Genomic DNA, 19,078 nt, shown 5'->3' on the forward strand with positions numbered 1-19,078 from the left:
AGCTGCATCTGAAAAAGAACAGCATGCACAATAAGAAAGAGGAAAAGAACATTTTCATTAGAACATAAATACAGACTGGATAACATAATTCGTCCCCCAACTCTAAAAAGACTGAAAAGGAGGTCTTAAAATACTGCATTTTTCTTTTACTAAAAAAAAAAAACCACTGCTACAAGGCTTCACAGTCTAATTAAATCCATCCAGGATGGAGAATCTATCCATCAGCCCATCCCTATTCTTCCACAATTCAGGGAACCTGAACCCGCCGAACCCGTTTTACAATTGCTATTTAACCCACATGCATGTTTTGGGGAGGAAGTCTGGAGAGAAACCACAGCCTGAGCTGTTTTTTCCCCAGCCAGACCAAGATAGCCAAGAGGTTTCCTAATTGATCCTGCCAGTAGTATATGTTTATCTCAGATTAATCCATGCTGGTGTAAGTACATGCAACTGCCTCAGTGAAGCTGTGAATGGCTCATTAAATCAGTTATGGTTCCTTTGATCACTCCTTGGTTATTTGGATAACAATTCTGGAGCTAACATGCATATAAGGACTGACCTGCAGGTATCTATGATCCAAAACCTATCTGAGGAGTCCCTCCAGGGACATCTTATTCGAATGTCCGCCCCATTACCATGGAACTTCTTGTGCGTACCATGGTGATTGTGGGTAACACAGATTTAGGGTTCAATTCTGGAGAAGGAGCCTGAGAAATGCCTACCACATCCAAGAAAGGCAGCCACTCCTGCCCACTCCTGACCTCGGGGAACAGTGGAGAAAAATACTGACACAGGACTTTTTCAAGGCCCTGTAATTAGAATTAAATGACTATATAAAACTGTTTTCCATTGAACATGGCTTTTAAATTGCATTAAAAAAAATCACTTCCACTTAAAAGTTACTTGTTATGTTATCGCATTATCTAGGAAAAACTCATTGGAGTACTTTATCTACCAAAAGTGAGTATCCCTTAGTGCTCCACTGTCCAGAGAGCATGTAGCATGCAGTACATCTACTTCTGAATGTATAAACCTGACCTTAAATGAATCTGACATGTTATTAGAGCCCAAAACAACTGGATTACATTAGCAAAAATGCTACATATTTATGTTTAATGTAATGTAAGAGCAGCAGTTTATCAAACGTTAAAACACAGTTTTGCTGATTGATACAGTGTGAAGGATTACTTGTGTTTGGTAGAGTTTACATGTGCAATCTGGCTGTTTAATAGTAAATTGGGTTTGATAAATGTGGCAAACTGATTAAAAATGCAGTTTCCATTCATATTGTTGCATGTGTATCACATTTACTTACTAAATGTCTGAACACAGAAAATTGAAATTACATAGATGTATAAATTTGCAAACCTTTTAAAGGAAGTTTTCGAATAACTATGCATTTATTAATTCCATAAGAAATGGGAAATGTGCTTCATTAATTGATCATCACCAAGTACCTGTATAAACGCAGAGGTTTTGGCAGTTTGCTTGTCTGGAGCATTCAGGTGTGTCTTAACACTGTGCTGCAAACTTCCTAGGAGTGGACATCCCAGCAAATTCACCCCAAGGTCAGACTGTGCCAGCTTCACAGGCCTCAGTTAACACGTTAAATCTTAAGCTTATGACAATAGAATTACAAAAAGAATGAACGAGTATGTCTGAAGGGGTGACAAGAGGGGGAAAAAATGGCAGCTCTGCTTAGGTTTGCAAATTTGCTCTGAAACAAACCATAGAACTTCTGCCACATTGGCCTTTGGACAGACTGAAGTGGACATGTTGGACAATAATGCACAGTCCCACATCTGGCAAGACCTAACCACAGCTTATCAGCACAAACGCCTCTTACCAGCTGTCAAGCGTATTTAGTGGAGGGGTGATAATTTGAGCTTGCTTTGCAGCCACAGGAACCTGAGCATCTTGCAGGCACTGAGTCAGCCATCAATTCCTCTGTGAGCCAGACTGTTCTGGAGTCAAATGTGAGGTGATCTAAAGAAGATTGGGACAAAATGTCTCTGATGTGAGAGACAAAGTTACACAGACAATAATTAGTTCAAGTTATTGCCGCTTAAGGTGGTTCCACATCCAATCATAGGGTGTACTTTATTTTTCATAGATTTGCAGAGTCCTGTGAAAACCTTGTTGTTTACATTACTGTACATCGATTGGAAAATGTTCATTCAGACCCATGAGACGACCGCATTACAGCTGCATACACATGTGGAAAAATATGTTTACATATTACAGACTTTTCACAAGTTACACTTAGCCATATGCTTGCAGTACTCATGCATATCACTTTTATTTCCTGTCCTAAATAGTAAATTGCACATAATATGCTCTGCTAGAGAGGGTTAACTCTGGAATTTAATATTTTGGAGTACATTTCCAGACAAAAGGAAAATCGCACAAACAAAATACTCCGCTGCTACACCGTGTGCCCAGAATGTTTAATAGCGATGGCATACTAATCGCAGCTTCTTTAAAAAGCGCACCTGACTCACCCAGCAGGACAAGGCGTCAAACTGTCACGAGAACAGTATGTTCAGACAGTTTTTGTTAAAGACGTTCATGAAAAGGCTGCTTCTGTTTGTTCCGTTTCAGCATGTTCATGCAGCTGGAGATCTTATATGAGGGACTGGAAGTTTGCACTGGGGTATTATGAATGTTTGCTGCCTTTGCATGGTGGAAATATGAACTAGTGCCATGTTCAATGGAATTAACTTTCTTCAGAGGTCTGGTGGGAATTTAAGGGCAATCTCAGTTCCCCACTTCAGATATGGATGATGACTCATCATATAATACCAGTCTGTGAATAATACCCAGGATTTTGACATTTACATGTGATGAGGAGCCTTGAAAGAGCCTTTCTAACCACTGAGTCTCATGTGGTGTTTTGCCAAGTAGGGATGATAGCAAAAGAGCATATTATACATCGTTTACAGTGATCTTTTTAAAGTTTTTACCAAGCCAAGATGACATTTTGTTTCATTCATTTATCCAATGTCCTCTTACTTTAAATAAATTATTAAAAGAAATTACTTTTGAGCTAAATCTAAAAAGCTATGCTATTAAATAGTGTTTTTGCAAAGAGAACTATTATCAGTATATATCAGTAACATCACTAGGTCCTCATACTTCTGTTTTCAGAACTTTAATTGCCTCCGTCCATCTCTCTCACCTAACAGTACTGCCATTCTTGTTCTGCTTTAGTTAAATCACACCCATCCTTCAGAAGCTCCATTAGCTTCTAGTTAAATATCGCAATCCACAACCTCGCTTCGCAGTACCTTGCTGAACTGCTGAATGTCTACCCATTTATCCTCTCAGACATTCTTCTACCCACCACCTCACCACCCTACGGCCGCCGTGGGGTCTGGAGCTTTCAGCTGCACCACTTCCTGAAGAGCAGTCTAAGAGTGATCAGTTTCCAGTGAATATCAAATAGTGCCTGTTTTTTGTAATGTTGATCCCAAATGGGACTGGGAAAAGAATGAAGTAGAACAAGATTAACGACAAAAAATTTGTGATGTTCTGCATGTGGCATGACAAATAGACACAGAGAGGATGGTAATATAAGATAAATGACTTTGTTTTGCATTATCTAAATGAGAGTTAAGTGTACGCTGGCATATTCGAAATGTGCTTAATCTAAGGAACGAATCATATTTTACTCCATTTCTGGTCCCTAAACGCTTGAATGCAGGAGTGTGACGATGGTGTGTAGCCAAAAGGGGGAAAAAAGTAAGTGAGCACTTTTTGAATTGTAAAAAAATATTTTTAAAAGCCTGGTGTTGTGCTCCTCCCCCTGTGACTCCGAGAAACCTTGACTCAAAGCGGTTCCTCTCAGCTGCACATCACCGACTCCCTCTGGACGCTCCCACCACTCTGCTGTCACCACATGCTCTATTTCCCCTCCAAATGTGAATACTCTCCATCCCTCTGTCTTCTATATCGTTTAGGGACAGGTGTTTGTGTGGCTGCGTGTGTGTGTGTGTGTGTGTGTGTGTGTAGAGTGTACTCTGTTTATGCAGTTGTCTTGCAGTTCTGTGCTTGTCTGCTTGAATGAATAGATGTGTGTACTCAGTTAAATAGACTCTCATAGAATTCCATTAGTATCTATTTCAGTGTACGGTTTTACTGTTTCTGACATCTTTCCAAGTACTTGATGGTGTGTGCGTGTGTGTGTGTGTGTGTGTACACAAGACTGGAGCTCTCTTGAGAGAAGCAGAGAGAACAGTGGGACTGAATGTCGGACATTTTGGATGGCTTCCAATCCGATACAGTGCAATACCTTGCTTCTTCCTCCCTCAGGCTTGGTTGACATTTAATTTCTCTATCCTGGTGTCCAATGCATAAAAGAAAAGGTCCTGCTGCAATTACAGCCAAGGTCAGTGCAATGGAGTGCAATGCACTGTGATGTTAAGATGTCGAATGAGCGCTTTTATAGCATAATTGTCCTACTCAGCGCCGGTGCACACACAAATACCCACGATAGCACGCAACAGGGAGAGGAAATCGTCATTTTTTATTAAAACAAAGACGTTATTATCGTCCCACAGTATTACAGCGCTGAAACCATAAATGTAGGAGCATTTTTTGTCTGTGTCAGTCAGGATGTGTGCATATTTAATTTAATCCATTTATAGCTATTTTAGTCATCTGGCGTGGAAACCATGCGTGTCATGAATCCTGCCTCCTGCTAATGGTTTTAACATAATGGTTTGGTTTTACTCTGTCAGCCTGATAGATATGTGGGCTTCCATGTGCATTAATGACCTGTCAGTCAAGGAGAAGCAGAGCAAAAGCAACCGCAGACAAACAAATATGACCTAAACACACACGTTTAAAAAAAAAAAAAAAAAAAAAAAAAGGTATGCAGTCACCTAGAAACAGTCATACACGGATCTGTGCAGTCATTTGTCCGTCAGTTTCTGGCATGGTCATTAGTGTGGTGACTCTCAGTGTGCACGTATTGCTTTAACCCTGCCAAAGCCTTACTTACTAGCCTAGCTTAACACCAAGCCAACTGAAGTGACACCTTGTTATCATTTTTTTTTTTTACCCCACTTACTGCAGCTCTCAATCCTGCCAACCTTTTTTTTTCTCCCTCTATCTCCTTCTCCTTCCACCTAATACCTAGGCTCTCATCTCATTTAGTTCCTTCCCGGAGGCTCATTAAACAGCTTACTCTGGACAAATGCCTGGCCAGTGGAAGTACTCGTACCTGTGATGGTGTAGTTGCGGCAAGCTACCACCAAGGGGTAATATTGTGCCATAAAGAATTTGCTTTTTCAACCCTACATTACTTTCAAGTGTTCCTCCTGAGCCCCCCCACCCAAAAGTAAAATCATGTAGCCCAAACATGTGTGACCATGTAAGTGAAGAGGCTCTGCAGGAAGAGTGAAATTAAACTGTACATATGGGAGAAAAGACTTAGAAGGATGGAGCAGATGGTAGACAGATGGAGGAGGGCGGGCAAAGACGAGAGACGTCGCAAGAGAGGAGAAAGGGCAGGATCGAGGGTGAATCAATCAGCGTCTTCCTGTGAGGCGTGACAGAGTCGCGGGCAGCTAGATGGATGCCCGTAGGCGTGCTCAGTGACTGGCAGAGCAGCTGGCTGTTCACTCTTTTTTTTTTTTCTTTTTTTTTTTTCGTTGGATTCACCTGGACGCTCCATTGACACACGGCGCTGACACAGCACCGGCACCCACAAACGCAATCGCGCATTCACCCTCGGCTTATCGCACGCACACACAAACATGTTTAAAATTCACAGTAAGCCCTGCAAATCGAAAAGCTGTTTACAATGGGATTAATATGGAAATGGAAGTTAATGCATCTGTAGCTTTTTCAGAACAGTGATCACTCTGGTGCGCAGCCCTTTCGGTGAAACCTGGGTGAATACACACTTAGGCTCTGGTGGATGTGACTCAGTGGACTGAATGGCGAGACTGAGAGAGACAGGTTGGTGAAGAAGTTGAATGCTGAGCAGGTCCTGCCTCAGGGCCAAGAGCCAATATCCGTCACCGTGGCATTAATTATATTCTCTGTTCATTAGAGCACACCCTGGGGAATGCTGTTATTAGACGCAGCCCAATTAGGCCTGCAGTGAGCTAACGACGCCGGGCTGAGGCAGAGGGGCAGTGAAATGCATAAGGAAACCTAGAGGGCTCCATCATCTCATATTTTTTTTCTTTTTTGTGAGGAGGGTAGAGACCAGATGGAAAAGGATGATGTAAGAGGAAATGTAATCTTACAGGACATATCCTCAAAGAAAGAACTGCATTTGCTGAACTCTCTTTGAGTATATGAAACAAAAAATAAAGGCTTGTGTGAAATGTAGATATAAAAGAAGCCCTGTGTCACAGGATCAAGAGAGAGATGCTTTAGAGAACCAATTTCCTATGATGACATTCAGAGTTTTACCTGAAATAAACCTTGTGATAGGTTTATGTGATGGAATATGAGTGTGTGACAAAGATCTGTAAAGCCTTAGTTTGTTGGGCCACCACATCCCAACAAACTAAATGTGGGATACAATGCTGGGAAGTAGTCAGATGTATTGTATTTGAATGTAACTTTTCCAACTCTTTACTGCTAAGTAAATACAATAAGAATAAAAGTTTTTAAATATGGTCTCATGGAAGTCTTTATGGCATCCTGTATTCCCTGTTATCTCACTGTTATTTCACCTGCTGTTGCATCTAGTAACAGTCTTTGGGTTTCAGCAGGGATGCATCCAAAAACTGGTATACCTATTATTTTGAGTCATACTTGACAATTTTAGCCAATTATGACACATACTGTGTGTTGCTTCGCATTATATTTTCCCCCTCAGGGAAGTTAAATATTGAGTCTAGCAAAAAAGACAAAAACTCTGTTTGTTAGAGTATACTGGCTGTGTTTTGGAGGAAGGAAGGTTCAGGGTTGAGTAGTCATCATCATGGGCTCATCCGAGTAGAATGAGAATAAGCAGTCAATTTACAGGTTTTGTCGTTTTATTGAATAATGGGTAAAGGAAGGAAAGACACACATGGACTGCTATCTCTAAAAAGGACAAAGTATGATTTAAGTAACTTGAAACAATACATGAACTCAGGAGACTCAAAGAGTACTCACCTCAGCTGCCGCCCCATGTGGGAGTGAAGAAAGAGTGAGGGGTAGGTGAGTGCAGTCCTTATATAACGAGTGACAGGTGAGTGCAATTAAGGCCAAGCACCACACCCAATCAAAGGTGAGGAAAAGAAACAAGGTGCATTTGGTGAAGTGAATGTGCTGAAAGGTGAGCCTTTACAACAGGCTGCTTCATTTTCTTTGTGGTAGTTTCCATTATATTTACCTATTTACTTAAGCTTAAGACTTTCTGTTCATGTGTGACATTCACTAATGGCCATAACGCAAGACAGGCTAACCTTCATTTGACTGTAAAGTCTTCCCCTCACATGCATTGATTAAAAGCCAGACTTAGGAAAGTGCATGTCCTGCAGAGACGGGGACCGCAGGACAAGGCGTAAAAATGCTGTACAGCCATCATTTAAAGGGGGACATCTAGTCGCTCATACTTGTACATCATTTTACACAATGTGACATCCGTGGCTCATGTGGTAGAGCGGATTTCATGCTAGTCACGCTGTTGGGAGTTTGATCCCCGGCCCTCTGACACGCGTGTCCTTTAGTGAAATGCTTACACCCCAGGTTAGTCCTGATGGCAGGTGAGCACTTTTCATGTGATGAATGATAACCTTACTGTAAAGTGAATTAGACCTGAGATAAGGCTTAAAGGGGCTGTATGAGGGTGTAAGTGCAGATTTACTTCAGAGATTTCAAGACTTTTATTACTTAAAGAAAGCTGCTTGGGAGAAGTCACTGTCCCATGAATGACACTGCCTATTGCTCATTTTTACAATCCCAGAAGGAGACAGTGGAAGTGAAATGGAGCCTGTGCATTGAGGAGTAATACGTCAACTTTATGATTTGGTGAAGGGCTTCCAAATGTAAATGGGTATTAGCAGATGAGAGGAACTTCACAGTCAGCATTGCAGCCTATCAAGCTTTTTTGCTACATATTCCATACACTGCTAAAAAGTTGGTGAACTGTAGTTCAAGATATATTCTTCTCATGTCAGCTTAATTAATTGTAGTAATTCTCTGGTCATATTTTTAACTGTTAGAGCTCAATTAACAGCTCCAGATATCTATTTTTATTGCAGCTTAACATCTATTTTTATAGCACTTTGAGTGGGATTTAAGCTGAGAGTAATATCCAAGTGACACACCAATATCTTTGGCAAAAAACACTTTGAGACCACAAACCTCCACCAAGGTAGCTCACTCTCTGGGCAGTGTTTAAGTATATAAAAGAATATTATTGTACAAGTTTATTTTTGTGTTTAGAAAAAATATGACTTATTCAGGAATATTGTAGATGTGTTGAAATTGTCATGTTGCTATCATTTAAACGATTTTAACATGTTACTGTAAAAAGTCCTAAAAGTCCTTTGGGGTCAACTTAAAAGAAATGAAAAGCTGTTAAATATAGATATGAAATATAGTGTGATATTTAAAATCTACATATACCTACATCATTTCCTGAATGTTGCTAAAACAAACAAAGGCAGTAAATTTTAGGCATTTTCAAAGAGAAAGGCAATTTGACCACATTTGACCATGTAGGGTCAGAGGTCAGAGGCTCAAAGTAATGTGATATTTAGAATCCACATATATTGTCCCCTATGTGCTGCCTATTTGCTGTCATTACTAACAATGGCAGTAAAAAGCATAATTTTAAATAGCTCTATAAAACATTATTATCAAGATCAATCTATTGACCTTGAAAGAGAGGTCAGAGGTCAAATGTGACATGATATTTGAAATCTGTATACGGTACCTTCTGTATGTTGACAACACACACCACACTTGTAAGCATCGTTTCTGTCTTATAAGACTTTTTGTCCATTTTCAACCAATAAGTCATTACGCTGACCTTGAAGACTCTGGTGGAAATGAGCCAAATCTTAATGGACTGTTAACATGAACCCACCCTACAGCCCTACACAGTTTGATCACAATCTGATTCTAAACTTTTCAAGCTATTGAGTTTACAGACAGAAAGGCACAAAGGGCAAACACTACCAAAAACAGGTGAAAATATGGTTTCTTATCTGTTTGTTGATGTTATTTCCTTTGCCTGCTTGAAAGGTAGGGTACCTTCAATGATAAGATTCCAAGTCAGACATGAATATAAGCAATGCTTTAGCTATGGAGCTTATATTCATTGTTTTGTGTAGTTTCTGTAATATGCGATGACTGAATGACTAAAGAAATATCAAATGTCAAAAATCTCAACAGAAATCAGCAACACACCAGTGCTTTACTTAAGAGCTTAGTTTTGACAGCGTGCAAAGCATCACTTTGATGACACCCATCTCTGCTGACAAATCCAGCAACCCACCTTTGCTAATCTAACGTGAAGGCAGATAAAACACAACTGGAGCTGCTGAACTGCGCTCATCATGGCACAAACACAACTCGGCATGACAGAGCGCTGTGGTGTTTCTGCTAACGGTCTTAAGCTTCTACAAATATGGAAATTCCCCAGCACGCCCCCTTGAGATTCTGCAGTATTAATGAGGAAATGCAGACAACAGCAAACAGGTGTTTGTGTTGCGTATTTATCCAGAAGACTCTTGTTTATTCTGTGCTCAGCAACACTGTAAAAAAAACTGCAAATTGGGGCAGTAGTTTTGTATGTATTTGTAGTCCCACTTTGTATTTATAATGAAAGACGTGAAACTAAAGAAGATACTGAAAAACGGTATAGATTTCATGACTAGATCTTGGGGGAAAAATGTAAATAAAAATAATTTCTAAACAACACAGTCAGTTGTAGTGCAACATTTGCACTTTTGGTACAAAACTGATGGAGTGAGTTCATCTCTATGTGATGTTAAAACACAGCAGTACTTGAATACCGTATTGATCTTCTGTTGGTGAGCACCCTCGCTTCCTGTTCGGTATTATTTTTGCCTTTCAGGTTATTTTTCCATCTCTGTAATAATGACTGTAAATGTGAGCGTGCACTCAGCTGCCCCAGTTCAGGCAGTGTGCTGTTATGTCTGGAGGAGAGGTGAATTAATGTGTCAGCACTTCTTTGATGCAGGGCCAGTTTCGCTACAGCGTGTCTTTGGTTGATTAAACACATCGACTGGCCTGTCAGCGGGCTAGAGGGATGGCCCGCTGCAGGATTCTATGGAACCACTTCTCCACCATCTCTGAGCCTTAGTTGGAGGCTAAAAGTCAAAAGCAGCGCTGGGTGTGAAGTGATGTCAGCACAGTATATTTGAAAACACAAAATCATGTCTTCATCTCCACTGTTTTACCTCCTCTCGCTGTTGTGTAGTATTACTGACAGGGAACTTTTATCTTTTAATCTCCAGCTTCACATCCTGCAGCGTTCTTCAAGGTCCAAGACTAAAGAACTGCTCTTCCATGGTAATAACAGTGCCTATTTGAATACTAAATAGATGCTCATATTCTGTAATTGCTTCTAGCTGCTCTCTATTACTGAATTAATCCTTTCAGACGGCCTTCTTTCTCTCTCTTATACCCCTCACCGTCTCTAACTGTCGCTCTATCTCTGTCTGACTCTTTGGGGGAGCTGATGCCATGATATCGATGACTGCCCGCCTGTAGTGCAACCATAGGCTGATTATGCACTTTCCCCTTCAATCTAATCCAGCTAATGATCCAGGGATTTCATATTTATTAGGCAGCATCCTATTATTTATCATTTCCCAGCACCCCGCATAAATAGTGCTATTGGATTTGAGCAAATGAGAAGAAGGCAAAGGCAGAACTAACTGTCTGGAACCTGGGAAGCATAATGCCACCATTTACTATAACGGGTCCAAAGCAGGTATTTGTCTCAGAGTATCATTATCTCATTCTCCACCAGGTTACCTTCAAAAGTGTTAATGCGATGAGACCCATGGATATACACAAAATGGCTGCTTTTACAGTTTCTTCCACATGACTGACTGAAGATTGTTATCAATTTAACACATCTCGGTTTATTGAACTGGTTCAGTCCAGCCGGGCCTTAAAGGGACAACCTACCGATTTAAGAAAGTCAAAGTTAATCATCACAGTCGAGGGTTGTTTGGGTTCTCACAGATATTTTAGTTTTGGAGACTACAATTTGTACAGGTTTTGAGAGGCAAGGGGAATTAACCCAATACATCAGGCCACTCTAGGACTACACCTCCTTAAAAATGTAATTAATGTTTGTTGTGCAGCACAACAAACTAGGATTGTGTAGTTCGTGAGGCTTGTGTAGGAACCATAAGTAAGCATGTAGTCTAGTGACTTTCGAGTCCCTGTCTGTACTCTTACAGCAGCATTTTGGATCAACTGAAGACTCTTCAGCAAGCTTTTAGAGCAACCTGATAGCAATGAATTATAGTAGTTGAGCCGAGAACACGTGAACTAGTTTTTCAACATCATTCTGAGAGTGATGTTTGTCATTTTAGCAACATTGCGCAACTGAATGAAGGCGGCCCTAATATATTTGTTTAATGTGCGTGCTACAGGGCATATAGGGTGGCTGGGGCTCAGGCGGTAGAGCAGTTCACCTAGTAATTGGAACATTGGCGGTCCAGTCCCCGTGTGCTCCAGTCTGCATACTAACCCCAAGTTGTTCAAATGTGTCAATGTTAGATAGAAAGCACTTACACAGGAAACGCATATAAAAAAGAAAGTGCTGGTGCTGGCAAGTTGTATAAAAGCCATGTTGTATAGAAAATATAAGAACCTCTCTGTTTACGAATCCTGATCATAAATGACTCCAAGATTGCTCACAGTGTCACTGGAGGCGGAGGTAACGCCAAAGTAGGTATCTGATTAGACACCATGTGTCTTCCTCTAGAGTCTAGAGGAAGACACATGTTTAAAACAGAGTGCCTAAATACAACAATTTCTTGCTTTTAGAAGAACTTTCAACAATATTAAGCTAGCTGGCAGCTCATGGTGAGCTGGGGCTAGTAGAGGTAGTGAGGCTAGGAAGGATAGGATGAGCTGAAGGAGGCTTGTAGAGCAGAAAGCATGGCAGGCACTTTGAGTTCAGTTAGTGGATGGGGAATGAAGAGCGGGATAAGCAGGGTTGGTAGTTGAATGGTGCGTTGACATGGAGCTACTGGGGAACAGGAAAAAACAAGAATTCCTAGGGAAGTCAAACAGTAAAATAAAGAATGATTATGAAGTAAAATTAGCACTGAACAATCAGGGCTTTATTCACCTTTTTTAGTCTTATATAAAGTAATGTGTTTTTTCTTAATCTCTTTATCATCTACCAATCTGGATTTCAGTCCACCGCATAAAGATGCAGATAATAAATTATTTCAACAAGAAAAAAACTCTTCTTCTTTTTTCCACAAGCTCAGCATTATGAGTTTAAGAAATACTTTCTTTCTTTTTTTCTTTTTTTTTTCTTTTACATTTCACCTCAGCCTTGTTCTAAGCCAGTAAGGGGAAATGACCTTTTTTCACTTTCTCCTCCAGTGCATATGTTATGCAGACTGTTGCTGCATTCTGATGTGCCTGTCAGAGCACGCACGCACACACATACACACAAAGAAGAAACACGCAGTGGATTGCAGATAGATCTGATATTGTGTTTGCTCTCTGTACTCTCCTTATGTTAATTGACCCCATTGATTCTGTCAGGCCGATCCAGAGCCTACAGACTCTCTGCCTCCCCGCCCCCTCCAGCACACATTTCACCTCAGTTCATTTTCCGTTAGCCAACACACACATACACACAGAGCTTTTCGCATAATCAAGGTGTGGCTTAGAAATACATATTTCACAGGTCGTGGAATTTCTATTTGCTTCTCTCCGGCCCTGTAATGACCACATGCTGTTTTGAAATAACTATAATGACAATTTCTGTTTTCCCAGCAAGTATGTGCTGCTCTGTATGCTCATTCATACAGCTAAGCAATTGTAATACAATAAGGGGCTGGCCAAGATGTATGACATGTCATATACAGTCACCTCACAGTGCTGTGAGATTGGCTAAGCAGAAGCAACAGCAGTATAGAGTTACGAGAGTACTTACTGTCTTGGCTCGGTCATATTATGGTCCAGTTATAAGCACATGAGTGACAGTGACTGATTGTCCCAGCCGGGCTTATTATCGCCTGGTGTTAGATTCAAACTGTCTGAGTCAGATCAGCTGTGTTCTTTGACACCCCCCGCCCCCTGTACAAGTATTACAGGGGAAGTACAGAATTAAAGCTCAAATTTGCACGAGATCATGATTGGAGTGTTTTATCACCATACTTTCTAAATGGCAGAGTATAGCAGAACGCGGTGGAGTGAAATGGGCCGAATGTACCTCGTGGTGCAGCAATTCATCTTTACAAAAGTCTATTTCTGCTAGATTCTTTCCCCTGACATCCTTTCAGGTACAACGCTTTGCATGTTCCATATAATCCTTCTTTCTCTCGGTCAATTCGGCTCTGCAGCTCTACCCTGCGCCTAGATTAGGGCGCTGGGAGATGTGGAAAATGAAATCTTTTGGAAGCAGCCTGCTGTGATATTGCAAAGTTCTGCTGCCCTCACACCTACGCACACCCTTTCACCTTTACAATATTTATTGTAAGCACACACTCGACACTTTCTAGCGCTGATGGATGTTGTGACTGAGGGCTGCCTTCCTCTCCAGTCACAAGTCGGCGTGATAGGCAGCTCGACTTTGGCTCCCAAGCATTTCTAATTAAACGAAAAGAGATCCAGGCAGCATGTCTCTGTAATTCTCAGATCGTGCTGTGATTGTGATTCACATTGTAAGCAACCGAGGTAACTCCGCACTGCCCTATCGTTTTGACACCTCTTATAATTCCTGCAGCTGATAAATGGGGGTCATGGCTACCTGGAATTGGTCTAGACTAGATATGTAAAGTGCCCTGTCGTGCTGGAGGAGAAAAAGAAAAGAGAGGACAGAGAGAGGACAAATGAAAGGAACGAAAAGAGCATGATGGAAGCTGAAACCGAGGGCTAAACTGCACAGGGATATAATGATAGACCTGCCTGTGCTACAGACTTAAATGAACCAGATTACATTTACTCGCCAACACTATAATCTAGACTGTGAACCCAGGGCTTTAATGTATTATGTCATGGCCGGCCAGAGAAGAGCCATGTTCAGCGATTGTCTCTAATGAGCTCACCCATGTTGAAGTGCAAAATAGGCTGACATTAATTCTTAATGGGGGCATTAAAAGCTTAGTTAATGGAGAATAGTGAGCATTTGTGATTAACTGGCCAAATTAATAGCAAGTGTCACATTTAAACTTTGCTGAACTCGGTGTGCCGGCCTTTCTGTAGCGAGCAGGGCTTTGCGAATTGCATCAGAGTGTATTCTGGATCTGCAGTGAGAAAATCCCCAAGAGAAAACAAACAACTCAAAGGCTTTGCAGGGAGAGAATGGTGTCATTCGGCTTTTTTCCATGAAAGAAAGAAAGAAAAAACAACCCATAAGCAATCATTCATAGTCCACCTCTCAATACTGTCCAATTTTCCTGCTCTGTGTGTGGCTCAACAGGAAGTCTGTCAGGTTGTGCTGAGGAGATTGACACCTTTATAGTTCATTCTCACAAACTTGGACTCAAACAGGTGAAAATACAGGGTTTTTTTCTGTTACTGTTGGTGTTTTAAAATTTTAAATTCGACCTTCATTGTTCTGCAAAGTAGAGAGCACAAAACACACAATTTCTCTCTGTCAGCTGTTAGACTGACAGAGAGCGATGTCCTGCCCACACAATTCAAACCTCAAGCTTTATCTTTAACAACAACACTTGATTTCTTTCGTCTCTGACCCAGCAGCCGTTTTTTTATTTTTTCACGTCTGTAACTCTTCAAAGGCCCGTGCGGACTGTTTATGCTACTGTTTAACGAAAGGTGCATCAATCTGCGTGATCGATATCAGTTCAGAATGACGGCGCCTGTTTGTGTTTGCTGATGCAACCCTCTGCAGGAGATTGTTACCCTGGCCTTAGAGAAGAGTTTTTGAAAATCACAACAGAGGAAAATTTGGCTGGAGCTTTTAAACGTCGGCTTCTTTCCCATTTGCGAGGTTTTCTTTTCACGTCTGCGTAATGAACGGGGGAAAAGCTAGCATGCGATGCATCTGATGCCTAATTAAAAAGCCATTTGTATTATGACCCTAAACTGTTTCAGTCGGCATGCTAACATGTTTTTTTCTTTGATGAATCCAAATGATTTATGCCATATCCCTGTCTGTCGTTGCTTCTTTCGGTTTTAATGGGAAGCACATTAATCAGTGGTAATGCTTTCTGTGTTGCAAATGAAATTGATGTGACATTGTGTCGCGCATATGAAGTAACTTTGTAGATAAAACTGTTTTTTGTGGCTCTGTAAAGAATTCACTCTCAATATTTAAGAGTTACCTTATGGTTGCATCACAAAGCCCGTAGCTCAAACTACACATTAATCATTGTTTTGGTTCATTTAATGAGTGTGCATCAGTGTGAGTGAATGCAGTATTCCAGGTTGAACTGGAACTGGCTCATAGTTCAGTCAAATAATGAATACCACACAGATAATCTTAAATTGAATTCAAATTGAATTAATTAAAATAATATTACTGTGAAAAAAATATAAGGGGGGGAAGTAGTGTCGTGAGTGCTTTGATAAGGTAAGTTAAGGAAAAATTTATACAGGATAATAAAGATAAAATAGCGGAAACCACATACTAAGCAGTGCTCATGCTTGACAAGACGAGATAAGATATACTTTTTGTTTTCCAATGTTTAGACATTTCTTTAACAGCAAACAAGATATTAAACACAATCGTGACAGTTTGCTCAGTAATTAAAATACTATATAACAAAACAAATATTCAAATAAGGTAAGAAAAAATGCAGACAAGAGGGGAGCTCAATAAATTGGAAAAAATAGATAAAGAACAACACAAACGAGCTTAGTAATTAAAAAATATGTAAATAAAATAATTTAGAAAATAGTGAGGAGGGAACTAAAGAGGGAACCCTGCCATAGCAATCACAGAAGTGATGTCAGGTCTCTCTTCTCCCTGGACTCTCCGATACCGCTCCTCCCACCTCCAACACAAAACCAAGAAAAATAAATAAATAACAGGCAACCTGGGGGACGTCGTCCCAACGTGTCATTCTCCCTTCTATTGAACTGTGACGACACCAAATTGCCACATTTAAGCAGAAGTTCTCCTGGACTTTTAGCCCTTCCCCTCCCCAGAGTCATGCTGCTGAGACATACACATCAGAGCTCATTTATTTTGATAGTTGGAGACTAAATGAGTGATTAAACACGTGAAGCAATTGTTATGGTTATAAAGTGGATATTTTAGAGAGACATATTGCTAAAGAGACCAATTTGTTCCAGTCCATTTTTAGAGCCAGACTTTTTTTCTACAGGTTATAAAGAATTCAGTCCACACATACATGCATATAGAGGCCGCCGCATAGCAGGAGAACTATCCACCCCTCGGTCGTCCTCACTCTGTGGGACACTCTCTGTTCCTCTCTACGATCTCTTGTTAGACTAAAAATCAATCCCATCGTGGAGTAGCAGCCCATTTGTCCTTGGCTTTGATAGTGGCGTGGGTCAATAAATGGCACCGCACCGCTTCTCCCTCGTTTGGCCTCCCAGGGAAACCTCTGCTTGGCACAGCAATACTCTGACTGGAGTTCATGATAGATGGCACAGACATGTGAATGGAATCACTGGAGCAAGTCAGAGCTACTAGTCAGAGGTACCATTGACATATTTTCTTGCTTTCCCCCTTTTATATCAGGGTAACGCATCAAATGCTAAAAGGGCTGCTTATACTGTAAACCACCCAAAAGCTGTTTGCAGGGGCTTTTGTTACCTTCTAGGAATACACGGGTTGCTACACAAGAGAATAACCAGCTCCCAGTTTGGATTCTGGAGACTGACACTCTGTACTCTCAGGATTAGGCTTAAAACTTTCCTTTTTAATAATAAGCTCCTGTTGAAAGGGAGTTCTTCCTTTCTGCTGTCTCCAAGGGCTTGCTTAGCAAGTAGTATGATTTTTGCCGTTTCCTTCAATAATTGTAGGGTCTTTACCTCCAAATGTGTGTATATATGTATGCATATGTGTGATTAAACATAACAGATAATCATTTTGGTCATAGCAGGATAGCTGTAGTACCATTTATGTTGGCAGACTTTTATTTTATTTATTTTACTTTGTGCAATCTAAACATGTAAAAAAAATTATGGGCCCAACTAGTGGCCACGTAACCCTGCACTCTGATGCTTTGAGCAACATGAGGGGATCACTCCAGGTAATCCCATCATGTTTAAACGAGCCAGACCAGAGTCCATCCTGTCAAAGTTTGTATTTAGCTTTAGACGAGTCGTTTGGCTCAAAATACTTTCCCGTCTGTGCTGCTGTCCATCTCCAGGTCTGTCTGAACAGTGCTGTGCAGGTTTTCATGCTTCTGTAGCTACAATTAAGTAGGGCTGTTCGATATAACGATATATATCGGATAACGATATAAAAACGTCTATCGTTTCATTTTATGCTATCGTTTGTTTCGTGGTGTCGCAAAATAAACTGTTTACGGCAATATTTTTTCATCACTGTAGTGGCTATATTAATTTCTTAAAGTTCTCTCTTTCTCTTATATGTAATATAACCACACTAAGGATGGACAAGCAACTGTTTTTATGCGTTGTTGTTAGCAACAACGACGGTAAAACCATCGCGTGTCCGCTTGTTTATCTTCCACATAAACCTTTCACAATAAAGCTCAAGATCCTGTTGAGACTTTTCAAAATAAACTTAATCACGTAAAAGAGTATGCAGAGTACTTAGGGATGAGAAGTAAAAAAGATCCGCCAGGTGCTAAAAAAAAATAAACCTTAGACTCAAACGTTAGAACAGGCTTTTCCCCGTGTAATAAATACTCACAAAGAAAACGGCGGCTGTTACAACTTATGTCTAAAAATGTATAGTTTCATGCATCAGTTAAAACACTGGACTTCAGGTACAGGACGCCCAGCTGGAAACACTTTATGCAAGTGGAGCTGCCCACGATTCTCAGAATGTGCAGAAAATGTAAAAATTTTGTGATTTATATCGTTATCGGGACGATAGATGTCTTATATCGGGATATGAGATTTTGGTCATATCGCACAGCCCTACAATTAAGTATTCCGGTCCATACTTAGGTTGACTTACACGTGTAAGGACTAAAACCAAAGTAACACTAAGACAAGTAGTTTAAAAGGTTTAGGAATGAAACAATAGTTTAGGTTCATGTCAGCATAGTCACTGAACGTAAAGTCAGCTAAACAGAATTACTTACTGCGACATATACAAAGACAGATGTTTGTAACAGTAAAATGTTGAACAATAACTTGTGATGTATGAAGTGTTACTTCCTGTTTCCTGGTTTTGGTATTTTTTTTAAGTGCAACAATAAAAAATGCCACAGAAGTTATGGGGCATTCACCATGGAAACGGCTATCAGTGGTCTACAGCCACAACATTTGAGTGACAATGGCCAAAATAACTACTGGTGACGCAAAGTGGTTGGGTCCTGTGTTAAACTTTTTTTTGTTTTTTGAAATGAGTTGAAATGAGTACTAATGAGACCGGAAATTGACATTTGAAAAGGTATTAAAAACATTAAAGAGTTATCAGGCACCCAGACCCTAACCATCAGCTATAAAGTCATGCTTTACAAGGAAATAACTGACCGTGTGGACAGGAAGGCAATCTGTGTACAAACGGGTCAGACACTATAGTCAGAATCCTCGAGCAAGCTGGCACAGATCTGGCATGTGTTGTATGTGTATATATATCTATATCTAGCTGTAAACAAACACCGAGTGAGAATCCCACGAGCTGTGCAGTTATTCAAGCACAGACTCATCTAAATGTATCCAAATTATCTTAAAGAGTAGTTTACAGTTTTCATACTGAACCACAGTGTGTGTGTATGAAATGTTTGGGGGACCCATTCTAGCCAAAAAGTTGCTGCTGAGATTT

Source organism: Neolamprologus brichardi, chromosome 2, assembly GCF_056152115.1.
Source record: "Neolamprologus brichardi isolate AB-2024 chromosome 2, ASM5615211v1, whole genome shotgun sequence".
NCBI classification, from domain to species: domain Eukaryota; kingdom Metazoa; phylum Chordata; class Actinopteri; order Cichliformes; family Cichlidae; genus Neolamprologus; species Neolamprologus brichardi.